Source organism: Lotus japonicus, chromosome 1, assembly GCF_012489685.1.
Source record: "Lotus japonicus ecotype B-129 chromosome 1, LjGifu_v1.2".
Lineage (NCBI taxonomy): Eukaryota > Viridiplantae > Streptophyta > Magnoliopsida > Fabales > Fabaceae > Lotus > Lotus japonicus.
Window position 1 is genome coordinate 103,285,680 of NC_080041.1, and position 10,698 is coordinate 103,296,377.

The 10,698-nt window shown below is 33.5% G+C and overlaps 2 long non-coding RNA genes across 7 annotated transcripts; one reads left to right on the forward strand and one right to left on the reverse strand.

Moving 5' to 3' along the window:
* Positions 1-331: 331 nt before the first annotated feature.
* On the reverse strand, positions 332-2,529 carry LOC130728595 (uncharacterized). 4 transcript variants are annotated; one of them, XR_009015713.1, is made up of 4 exons: positions 2,144-2,529; positions 1,649-1,739; positions 896-1,540; positions 332-765 (listed from the first exon to the last, which is right to left on the reverse strand). It is a non-coding gene; the product is annotated as an uncharacterized LOC130728595 (long non-coding RNA). The 4 variants fall into 4 exon arrangements; XR_009015715.1 differs by having other exon boundaries at positions 2,059-2,529; XR_009015714.1 differs by having other exon boundaries at positions 332-557; positions 627-765; positions 1,649-2,529.
* A 2,298-nt stretch (positions 2,530-4,827) lies between these two features.
* Positions 4,828-9,848, forward strand: LOC130732358 (uncharacterized). Of its 3 annotated transcripts, none has more exons than XR_009017015.1 (11): positions 4,828-5,044; positions 5,567-5,632; positions 6,343-6,450; positions 6,550-6,734; positions 6,984-7,096; positions 7,305-7,345; positions 7,676-7,727; positions 8,225-8,316; positions 8,440-8,584; positions 8,749-8,810; positions 9,412-9,848. It is a non-coding gene; the product is annotated as an uncharacterized LOC130732358 (long non-coding RNA). The 3 variants fall into 3 exon arrangements; XR_009017016.1 differs by having other exon boundaries at positions 4,829-5,044; positions 8,765-8,810; XR_009017014.1 differs by having other exon boundaries at positions 4,832-5,044; positions 8,440-8,523; positions 8,765-8,810.
* The last annotated feature ends 850 nt before the right edge of the window (positions 9,849-10,698 follow it).

Sequence of the window (10,698 nt, forward strand, 5' to 3'; positions counted from 1 at the left end):
GTAAATAGAATTTCAGGGGGAAAAAGATATTGGAAATGTTATTTTTTCATCGATATCATATTTAATTTTAAAACCTTCACCTTCAAAGTGAAAAAAAGAAAAAACTAAGGCCTCAAATGAGGAAAACCAAGGCTCTCCGCCAGCAACAAAGGAGCAAGGCCAGAAGGAGCGCAGAAAACTGCACAGCCTGTACAGAGGGCAGATCAGCACTAAAGGACAACCAAATGGGTAGAGTTTATTTTGATTAAAAAATTAATTTATATAGGACAATGCCAATTTAAAAATCCAAAATCAAAATGACAACCAACCCAAAAAAATATATCAATAAAAGTTTCAAACACTAACTCACGGAGTACATGCTTCTTATGGATTGAACAAAATTGACATAAGACTTTCCCATTTATGGATTAAGTTGTACATGTGTGCCAAATGAAGGGGAGTACTATATGAGAAATTCTGAAAGCTACAATTTTTATACATTGAGTAATGGATCTGAGTGAATTTTGTACTAACATGGTTCTCTTTAGATGCACAAATGGTCTCCATTGAAGTATGTTCTGCAAAATCAAATAGAACATGTTATGCAGAATCAATGGCGGATTTTAAACATAAAGGCAAGTACAAACCCGGTTTCCAGAATTCCTTGGGTTTCAACTTGAGCAAGGAGACAACTCTGAATTCAGGAGTTCAACAACTCTCTGAGATTCGATGGGATCCAAAGTAGAGTCACCTTCACAAGCAGACTATGTTGCTTTGTGGCAAAGTCTGAGATTGAAAAAATGAAGTGAATTATGTAAGTAAAATGCAGAAATGAAGTGGCAGTACACACATCATTTTAAGTCATTATGTGAAAATAAAATAGTAGTGAAACATGTAAAAATAATCTAGCATTTACCTTTGGGACTCCACAATAAACTGGTCAATACTTGCAGCTCCATATTCCATTTATTTGTACCTTAAGAGGGAAGGAAGAATGAGAATGGTCACTAAGATGTAAAATCAATTTGGGCGAAAAAGAAACACAATGCACAAAGCAGCATAGGTCGATAGTAGATTAAAAGTGAACTGCATTATATACCCTACAGTGCTATGCTTGCTATGTTTTTTATTTTACCGAGTTACACAATTTGAGAAAGCCCTAAGTGGTAGGAACAGAGTTGGAGAAGAGAAAGTTTCCCATCAAGTGGTTCAGTATAAAAGTGCAAAAAGAAAAAAAAAAAAGGAGAATCATTTATCAGGTAATGTAAAATAAATTTCCAATACATCAATCAAGTACTTTATTTCAACTAATTTGTAACTTGCAATTAAAATCATTGACCTCAAAACTCTCTGAAAATTCAGGACATTGTGTTGATTATCACCACATCAGTAGTTGAGTCCAAACTTTCTCACAAAAATCGTTAGTTCCTAGACCGGTGCATAGGTTCCTTGTGTTGGCTGGATTGGAGGAGTAGAATAACAAAGTTTCCTAACTGCATCGTCAAACAGCTTCAAACCACTACTTTCCATTAGTATCCTTTAATCGATGCAGATACTGGACCTGAAACACAACCAATAGAATCAGATTCTATGGATGTATTTAATTTTGTTATTCATGCTATGTAGAAAATAACAGACAATTTTCAAACTTAAAAGCAAAGTTAAATACCGAATTAAGCGCCAGAAGAAACACCACTGAATCCTTGGAGCTAGTACATGTACTGATACCTAGCTTCCACCTAAGCTCCTAGTGTGTAAATCTGAAACAAAAATAAGTGTATGGGCTACACAGGATAAATCTGACCAAACAGATTGATAGTAGAATGAATCTAACACTGTATTAGACAGAAAAATGAATCTAACACCACAGATTAGTGTTCTACTACGCCAAATTTCCAATCTTCTCTCTCAAAGGAAAATGCTATGTGGTTTCAATTCAAAGCAACGAACAATATATCTATGAAAATATAGGCATCCTCCCGGAACAAATAATATATACATGAGAGCATATGTTAAGCATGACTGAAAATATGAAATTAGTTAAATCGATGGCAGTAGAGGTCTCCTTCCAACAAATACCATAAGAGTCACATCCGGAGAAGTAGAAGACCTGGAGAAGAAGAAAAAATATTAAAACTTTAGAAGATAGAACATTATATCTCACCGGTAAGAGAAGGGGAAAATGTGCACATGCACCAATTGAGTTCTACATTTTGCATAAGAACCAACCCAGAATTGAGCTTTACATTTTGCAGAAGAACCAACCCATAAATCTGACGAAAGGAATGAAATTAATTAACTACAGTAGCTTCACCAGAGATTTGAAGATCAGTTCGCTCTCCGCAGCATCAACAACCATGACAGAGAGAACGCACAGGGGCAAAATTGTAGGTGACAGAGATCGATGGTGGAGAATTCACAGCGGCTGCCCAAACTTGAGCGTCACATGGACGCGTTTAGGTAATTAAAGGATGTAGAATGAATTGATGAATTGAAAGCCGAAACGGAAGCTGTGAGGGGAAAATAAGAAACGGAAGCTGAAAAACGAAAACGTGCAATAGTGAAATGCTGAAGGGAAACAAATGGTCCAGGTTGAAATCAACGGCCAAGATTTGATCTCTAACTAATTACATTGGGATTTACTAAATTACCCATCCAGAAACTTCAATTCATGTATCATCATTTATTGATTTACTAAATTTCCCTTAAGGCTGCATAAACTTTGCTTTTATATATATTATTATTATTATTATAGATAGATAGATAGATAGATATAGATAGATAGATAGATAGATAGATAGATAGATAGATAGATAGATAGATAGATAGATAGATAGATAGATAGATAGATAGATAGATAGATAGATAGATAGATAGATAGATAGATAGATAGATAGATAGATATATATATTAAAATTAATATAAATTAATATGTCATTAAATTTATTTTTCTTCTGTATAATAATAAAAATAAATAATATTCGTTAAAAAATATAATATAATATAAAATATATATTAATGTTAGATAAATATAAACAAATATATGTTTTGTAATATGTATATATTATTAAACATTGTTACTTAAGTTAAATATGTGCCTTGAATATAAAACTATACACAGTTAAAAACGAGAACTTGTGGCCTAGTGGCATATAACGTTTTTTTGGAACTCAAAGGTCCAAGGTTCAAATCACAATAGGGTCAAAATTTATTTTTCTAAAACCGTTGACTAGTCGGTTTTGATTGGTTTTTTCGATTCTTAACCGGTTCACCGATCCAATGTCTGATTCATAAATATTCGGTCCGGTCTGGTCTGGTTTCGTAATAGTGCTCTCTATGATTTAGATTCAGAAAGTTAAGTTTTTCTCTTGCCTGATAGTACTGGACATGATAGTATCAGGTCTGATAAAAACTTAATGTTATACAATGTTTGGTCCTACACCGTATAACTTATCATTTCGTTTAAATTAATATAAACCTATGTTTTGAGAAATATTCAATAATGATATATATTATTAAAATGAGAATGGTGTTAGTGAGTGGTAAAGTTGGCGGTGGTGGTCGATATTATTGCAACAATGATAGTGGCAGTGATGGAGGGTGGTGATTTTAGAGGTGGTTGTGGTGATGCTGAATGATGACGACTATGCAGCAAGGTGATTGTGGTAGTGGCGGTGGTAATGACGATGGCGGTGGAGACGGTGGTGGTGGAGGGTGGTGAAGGCAACGACAGTGGTGGTGGTGGTGAAGGCAACGACAATGGTGGTGGTGATGGAGGGTGGTGGCGGTCGTGGAAGGTGATGATAGTGGTGGCATGGCGGCGTGGTGGTGGTCGAGGTAGAGGGAGGCGACAGCGGCAACGATAAAAATGTAGGCGGTGGTGGTCGTAGCGATGGTCTATGGTCGATGGTGGTGGATTAAATATTTTCATATATCTTATACATCACACTTTTATCATGTCTTATCATTATCCATATGGTGGAATAAACAATTCATCATTTTAATGCATAAGAGGAGATTGATTTATAAGTTTATACAATACAATGTTAGCACTTAGCACCAAACAATGAATAAATCCACAACGTTATGTATAAGTTTATTTTATCATGCCTTATACTTTTTGCAGATCTAGTTTTCAGAAACAATTTTTAGCTGATATATGAAAACTAAAATAAGAAACTAAAAACAACATCTTTTAGCTGTTTTAGTTTTTTAATTTTAAAAACTGAAAATGAGAATTATTTTTCAAAACCATTTTTAAACCAGATCATATCAGGTTTTCAATTCTTAAATATAACCGCAAACAAACCGATAGCAATGTTGCAAAAATAAAAAGTCTTTTCACAAAACAATTTGAGGGCGTTTGTTTCACGGATTGGAAAAGGATTCCCGGGAATGTTTGGGTCGGAATCTACATTCCAGTGTTTGGTAGCAGATTTGAAAAAAATATTCTCGGGTATTTTTCATTCCTGGGTAAGTCATATGCCTATCCAGAAGCATTTCTCATTCCCATGATGGAGAGATGGGTAAGTTGAATCCTGAATAGAAGGGAATGAGATTTCCACTACCCACTACTAACTACCCACTACCCATGTCTTTTACTGCGGATGACATTTTAAGAATTTTACTATCTATTCCCAGGAATATACATTACATTTTGAACCAAACATATATTATAATTATTCCCAGGAATATTAAAAAAGATTACCAAGAACTGATTTTGTGAACCAAACGAATTTTTTAAAGATGTCTGGGGATAACATTCCCATCATAACATTCCCGGGAATCTTCCAGTTGTTCCAGGGTATCATTTTCCAATCCGTAAAACAAACACTCCAAAGAGACTATCTTTTCCAAATACTCTTCCAAAAGTTTGAGATACTGGTAAACACTCTTCCCTATATTTTCCAAAATGGGCTGAGGCGCTCAGCTTCTACTGGTGGGTTTATGTTGCAAAAATCAGAACTTGAGTCCTACCCTCAACAGATGAAGGGCGCGTGCGTTCGTGTGAATTCACATTGAAAGCTATCGATTGTTGTTGGCAATGCTTCACCCAAATCCGCAGGTACTGCTCATTTCACCACTTATAATGGGTTCAAGTTTTTATGTTCATGGTTCTTCATTCATGAATCTACATTGTCTCTTTTAGTGCTCAAAATTTTAATCTAATAATTAATAAAATGCTTTGAATTGAACACCATCTGATTACTTCACCTGGAGTGGCTTGTCCCCTCATATAGACACACCCACTCTGCATTTGAAGACTTCATTTTCAGCCTTTCTTTTCCTGTTTTTGATATAAGACAATTTGTATTTCCTTGTGCTGCCTTGCACATTGAGCTTGAATTTATTAAGGGTACAATTTAAATCCAAAACATGGTCTTTTCATGCACTTAAAACCTTGGTCTACAATATTTAATCCCATCAGTTTCTAGCTCTGTTCATTTGTTCTGTGATAGGGAACCTTTGCTACTTTAGTTTCTAACATGTTCTTGACAAATTTAGTGTATTCCATTAGTAGCAGAAAACTCAGCTGTGTTTTAACAAATATATTTTTGCTCCTAAATATATTTTCTCTACCCTACAGATTGACTAGGTGAATGAAAAAGTCATCAAGAGGGATTCAAGAAGGGTATCTTTCACATTTTGTAAGGTTCGTGAATATCTTGAATATTTTTTTGGTTTGCCTATAGACACATTTTAAACCCCTTAGTATAATTTTTTGAATGATTCAGTATCTAGATGTTCAGCCCAACAGATGAAAATAAATATATCATTCAAAAGGGAATTAATCCCATCGGTGCTGGTTATTTCAGTATCTCCCACACTGCTGTCATGACACTCCCCATTTGATGTTATGGCCTTTCATATGTAGTTTTCAGTCTACTTTTATTTTGTTATCTTCTATTTTAGTTAATATCATCAGTTGATATATATAGACTGCAATTGTTTTGTACAAATATTCCTTTCAAGCCAATAATTTTTTTAAAAGGGAAACACCTGATCTATAAAAACTTTAGAACAATTATGCTCATGGTTCGTCATTGTTGTTTGCCATGACATCTAAAAACTTAAGAAATGGTTTTATAGATCTAACATTTTTCCTAAGCAAGATCCACTTATGTTGGAAGAAAGGATAATGCGTAGGCGCACTTACCTTATAATGAATTTCAATCTTTTATTAGAAGAGTGCATAGAGGCTGTGCTTCTATTTTGAGAGAGTGAAAAGAGAAGCTTATATTGAAAACCGTGTTTCAACTACACCAGAATCAAATTTTGTAGTGTGTAATAAATATAGAGATACAATTTTCCTAATTACTATCTTTTCATGATTTATGATATACTTAACCTAGACTTTTGCAGAATTATATACATTTTTGACTGTTGGAATCTGTGGAGATGTCGGTCACTGCAACCATTCACTTCAGAGATCAGAACGAGAGAGAAATAAGGGCTTGAAGATGGAAGATGGTGAATTATGAAACCTTCCCATGAACTGTATTGTCCTCTTTGTTGTTGAACAATCCATTTTTCTCAACCTTTTTTATTTCTTTCGTTCTAACTTTGCAGGCCTTTTCCATATGATAGAGATGCACAGATTGAAAGTATTGTAATATAACATTGTAGATCGATAAACTCTTACCTGTCAATGAAGGAATCATGAGTGTTAATGATTCTAATGCTACTCGAGTTGCCATTTTCAGAGACAGGGAAAAAAATCGAAGTGATCCAGATTATGACCATAGCTATGGAAGGTGAGTTCTATCACTGTACCATGAATTTAATGCTACCTATGTCATTCACAGAGCTTTATCATTTAATTTGTAAGCCTTTTTATTCTATTATGACTATGAATAAAAACCGTGACATATAATTGTTGACGATTGTTATCTTAAACCTTCCCATGAACTCCAATGTCCTCTTTGTTATTGAACAATGCATTTTTCTCTTTTTTGTTTTGTTTTGTTCTCAACTTGCTAATTTCTTTGTTCTCATTTTTGCAGGGTTTTTCCAAAGGAGATGGGCAGATTGAAAGCAATGTAATAGAACATTGCAGATCAATGAACTGTGATAAGGAGGGATCTCGAACATGGCACTATGGACTCCATCAGATATGGTCAGTTCATGCATTCTGAAACTGAACTTTTGTTGAAATTAGGGGTTTGTATTATGATTTCCTTCCCTAACACAAGTTGTTTGGATTTTCAATCTTAGGCATAGTTTTATTTAATCTGCTGAATTCAGATCTGCTAAATTCTTTTGTTGCAACTCCTAACTATAGTTAGATTTGTCTAATGCTAATCATCTTGCATATGCTTGGGCAGCCTGAAGATCAATATATTTCAAGACTGAGCGATCATCAATGGTATGTTTTATTTCAAAGTCATTCAAAGATGAGTATATTTTGTTGTTGTATGGGTCTTCATTAATAAGTATAACTGCAGTGTTCTTCATTACTTTATATATTTCTTTCTGCTACTTTACTTTTTCTCCTCTTATGCTTCATCTTTGTTGATTTGGGTTTTGATAAACTGTAATGTTCATTTCAATTATTTTATGTTAATTCAAAGATTTTGGTTTGCCTTTTTGGAGGAGAGTATGTGTCATCGAATTGAAGTATATTTTTGTTGTTGTTGTTACCAATATCTTATAGCCTTTAATCTAGAAGGTTGCTCATTTTAGCTTTCCTAAACAGGGATGGAAGGATATCATAGTTAAGCAAGATCAGACTAAAGAGAACCGGTCAGGTATGGAAATATCTCTTCCAATTTGTGACTAGGATCTGATGCAAATCATTCTGGGTTGGGGTTTGGCTTCTCAAGGATCTGATGTAATTTAAAGTGGGGGCTCTATTTGTTGTTAGCTTCCTTTTTTTTCTTTTTCTTCTTTGTAATACCCCAAGGTCCTCTATGAAAAGAACTAAATAATCTCAATTAAGTGCTCTTTGATTTGCATCCAAAAGGGTAAATAGACTATATGACATTTACAGTACTGTAGGAAAAGATGCATATAGGTTCAGTATAAGGTCTGTTCATGTAACCCTGTTGAAAAATATGAGGGTTTTGTATGTATTATTTTGTACTAATGTTGTTAATGCTTTACACCAGAGACCTTCACTCTGTTACGTGGAGGCTTTACACCAGATTTGAGTTGCAAATTCATTTAAAATATGGATCATCAATTTTTGTTCTTTTTTTTTTAATCTTATTGTTAACTACCCACTGAACTTGGCTATTATGTGCAGGTATTCTGGATGTTCAATATCCAGGTTCTTATGAAAATCATGAAAGAGTATGCCTGATGCTTGCAATGTAGATCACACTGCAGTTCAACATGGTATTAATCACTTCACAACTCTTCTTGCTTACTTTGGGTTTGTTTTACTTCAGGTTTGTTTGATGTAATTGGAATGTATGTTTTTGACAATTGAGTAATTGAGGTTACTATTTGATTATGCAGGTATGGGAATTTCACTGTGGTAGAGAGGGGATGGCGGGATCTCATTGTCCACAGGAATAACATTTCAACTATGGTTGCATGCAGGTGAGGATGGCCATCGCTACATATACCTACTATATTAGAGGCTTCCATATGTATATACAAGGTGTGGTTAATTGGAGGTTTTAAGAACTCAGAGACCAACTTGATTTGTGTTTTCAAGATAAGAAATGGTGTATGACTGATTGTCCATTTCTCTGCCCTCTTAATTTTATCCATTTTTATATAAATTTGTTCCCTTGCGTTTCTTTTGTCTAAAACTCATTTTAGTTTGAACTTTTTTCAGGTGATGTGGAGATTGGCCAAAGAGGAGGAAACGATACATGCTTTAGGTATGTTTGAAAGTTCATTTCATCTTTGCTATCACCATCAACTTATTTACTCTGGCTTAAATTTTGCATGTGGCAGTCACGATGATGGCCAGATATCTCATCTGAACTCATTAAAATGAAAATGTTCAAGCTTAACTCAATACATTTTATAATTTTGTTTGATGCTTAAGCTTACAATTATGTGAATGATAAGGTCATATGTTAAATCTACCTTCTTTGCCACATGTATAAAACATAGCATGTAGTTTAGTTGTCTTATAGGCATTAAATCAAATTATCAATGACAATAAGTGCATTATAGACTAGGTATCTTGATGCAACAGTTTTCTACAGGCTATTTTGTCATAGACACATCCTTACCTTTCAAAAGTTATTATGGTGAGACTATTTGATACCGTGTCATATTACTGGCAGCATAACATCTTAAAGTGTATGTCAGACCATTTTAAGCTTCCACTTCCCCACCAATTTGACCTTTTCATTTATTTCTGAAATAAATTGAGCAATATGATGCTCTTCATGGCTTCTTATTATGGGGTTGGTATTATTTGGTTTACATGCTTTTTTCTAGAAAGTTTTGAATTTAAAGTTCATTCTACAGGTTAACATATGTGATTAGATATAGAAGACTCTACCGCTGAATCTACATATTGCGACTAAGTTGAATTGCTACCAATCCAATGTCTATGCAGAGGAGTTCCGGCCTACCAGAAAGCAACTCACCATTTATAAGTGTTTTTGTTTGATTTTAGCCCTTAAAGGTAAAATATAGTGTGACAAAATAAAGCAAGCCTTGGCAGCAAAGAACCTTACCTTACTCTGACCAACCCAAACCCATTAAATGTGTATCCACTTCATCATTATCTTGCTCATTGACAACTATCTGCACACATTAATGGTGCTACTGTCATGTGTGAATCTAGCACGTTGTAGGACTGCACTTACATGCGTGAAAGTGGCAGATGACACTCTTGCTTAGGATTTTGTCAACCCTCCAATACATGATATGCATGGTTTATATGAATGTATGATTAAATTATGGAGTACCATTTCATATGAAAATGCTTCTATGTTAAAACTAATAGGAAAATATATATAAATAATATGTATAAGAGTATTATCATTTGATAGTTAAAATATACCATACTTGGATAAATTAAAGAAGAAACTAATAGATAAAATATTAGATGGGGAGAAACATCTTACATGAAAATACTTTCACGTTAAAACTAATAGAAACACAATTTTATTATAGTTGTTTCCAGTCATATTAATTTAGCATTGTAACAAAAAAAAATAGCATTGAATATGATTGGTGTTTTTCTTAAACAAAGTGCAAATAATTATTTGACTATGTTAATAGTTTCCAAACCAAACAATGATATATTATATATTATAACTATATTAATTAATCTTATAAAAGAATTTTTTGAATTTAGTTAATAACATTTTAATTATCATGTGGGGGTTGATTAGTTGAAGGGATATTGGGGAAAAGAAAACAAGATCTTAATTTTGGTAAATCTTTTTAGTTTAATACACATTTGTAATTATGAATAGAAGTTGAATGCGAATATATGTATATTGACATGGATAAGAGGATTGTTTGAAATATAGCTTGAGTTCCAAAAGAAGTAAAGAAGATATCTTATATATTATGTATTAAAATTTAAAAGTGTGTGTATTGTTAGTGTGAACGAATTTTATAGGTTATCTATTGAATTTCACCACAACATAAAATATTTTTGTCTTAATTAAAATTTTAAAACGAAAGTGATTCTTCTTCCTACATGGTATAATGTAATTGTTTGTCAGTGTTTTTTTTAATAGACAAATGTTAGTGGTTAGTTGTTAGTAATTATAAATGCTCACCCTCAAGATTCGAACT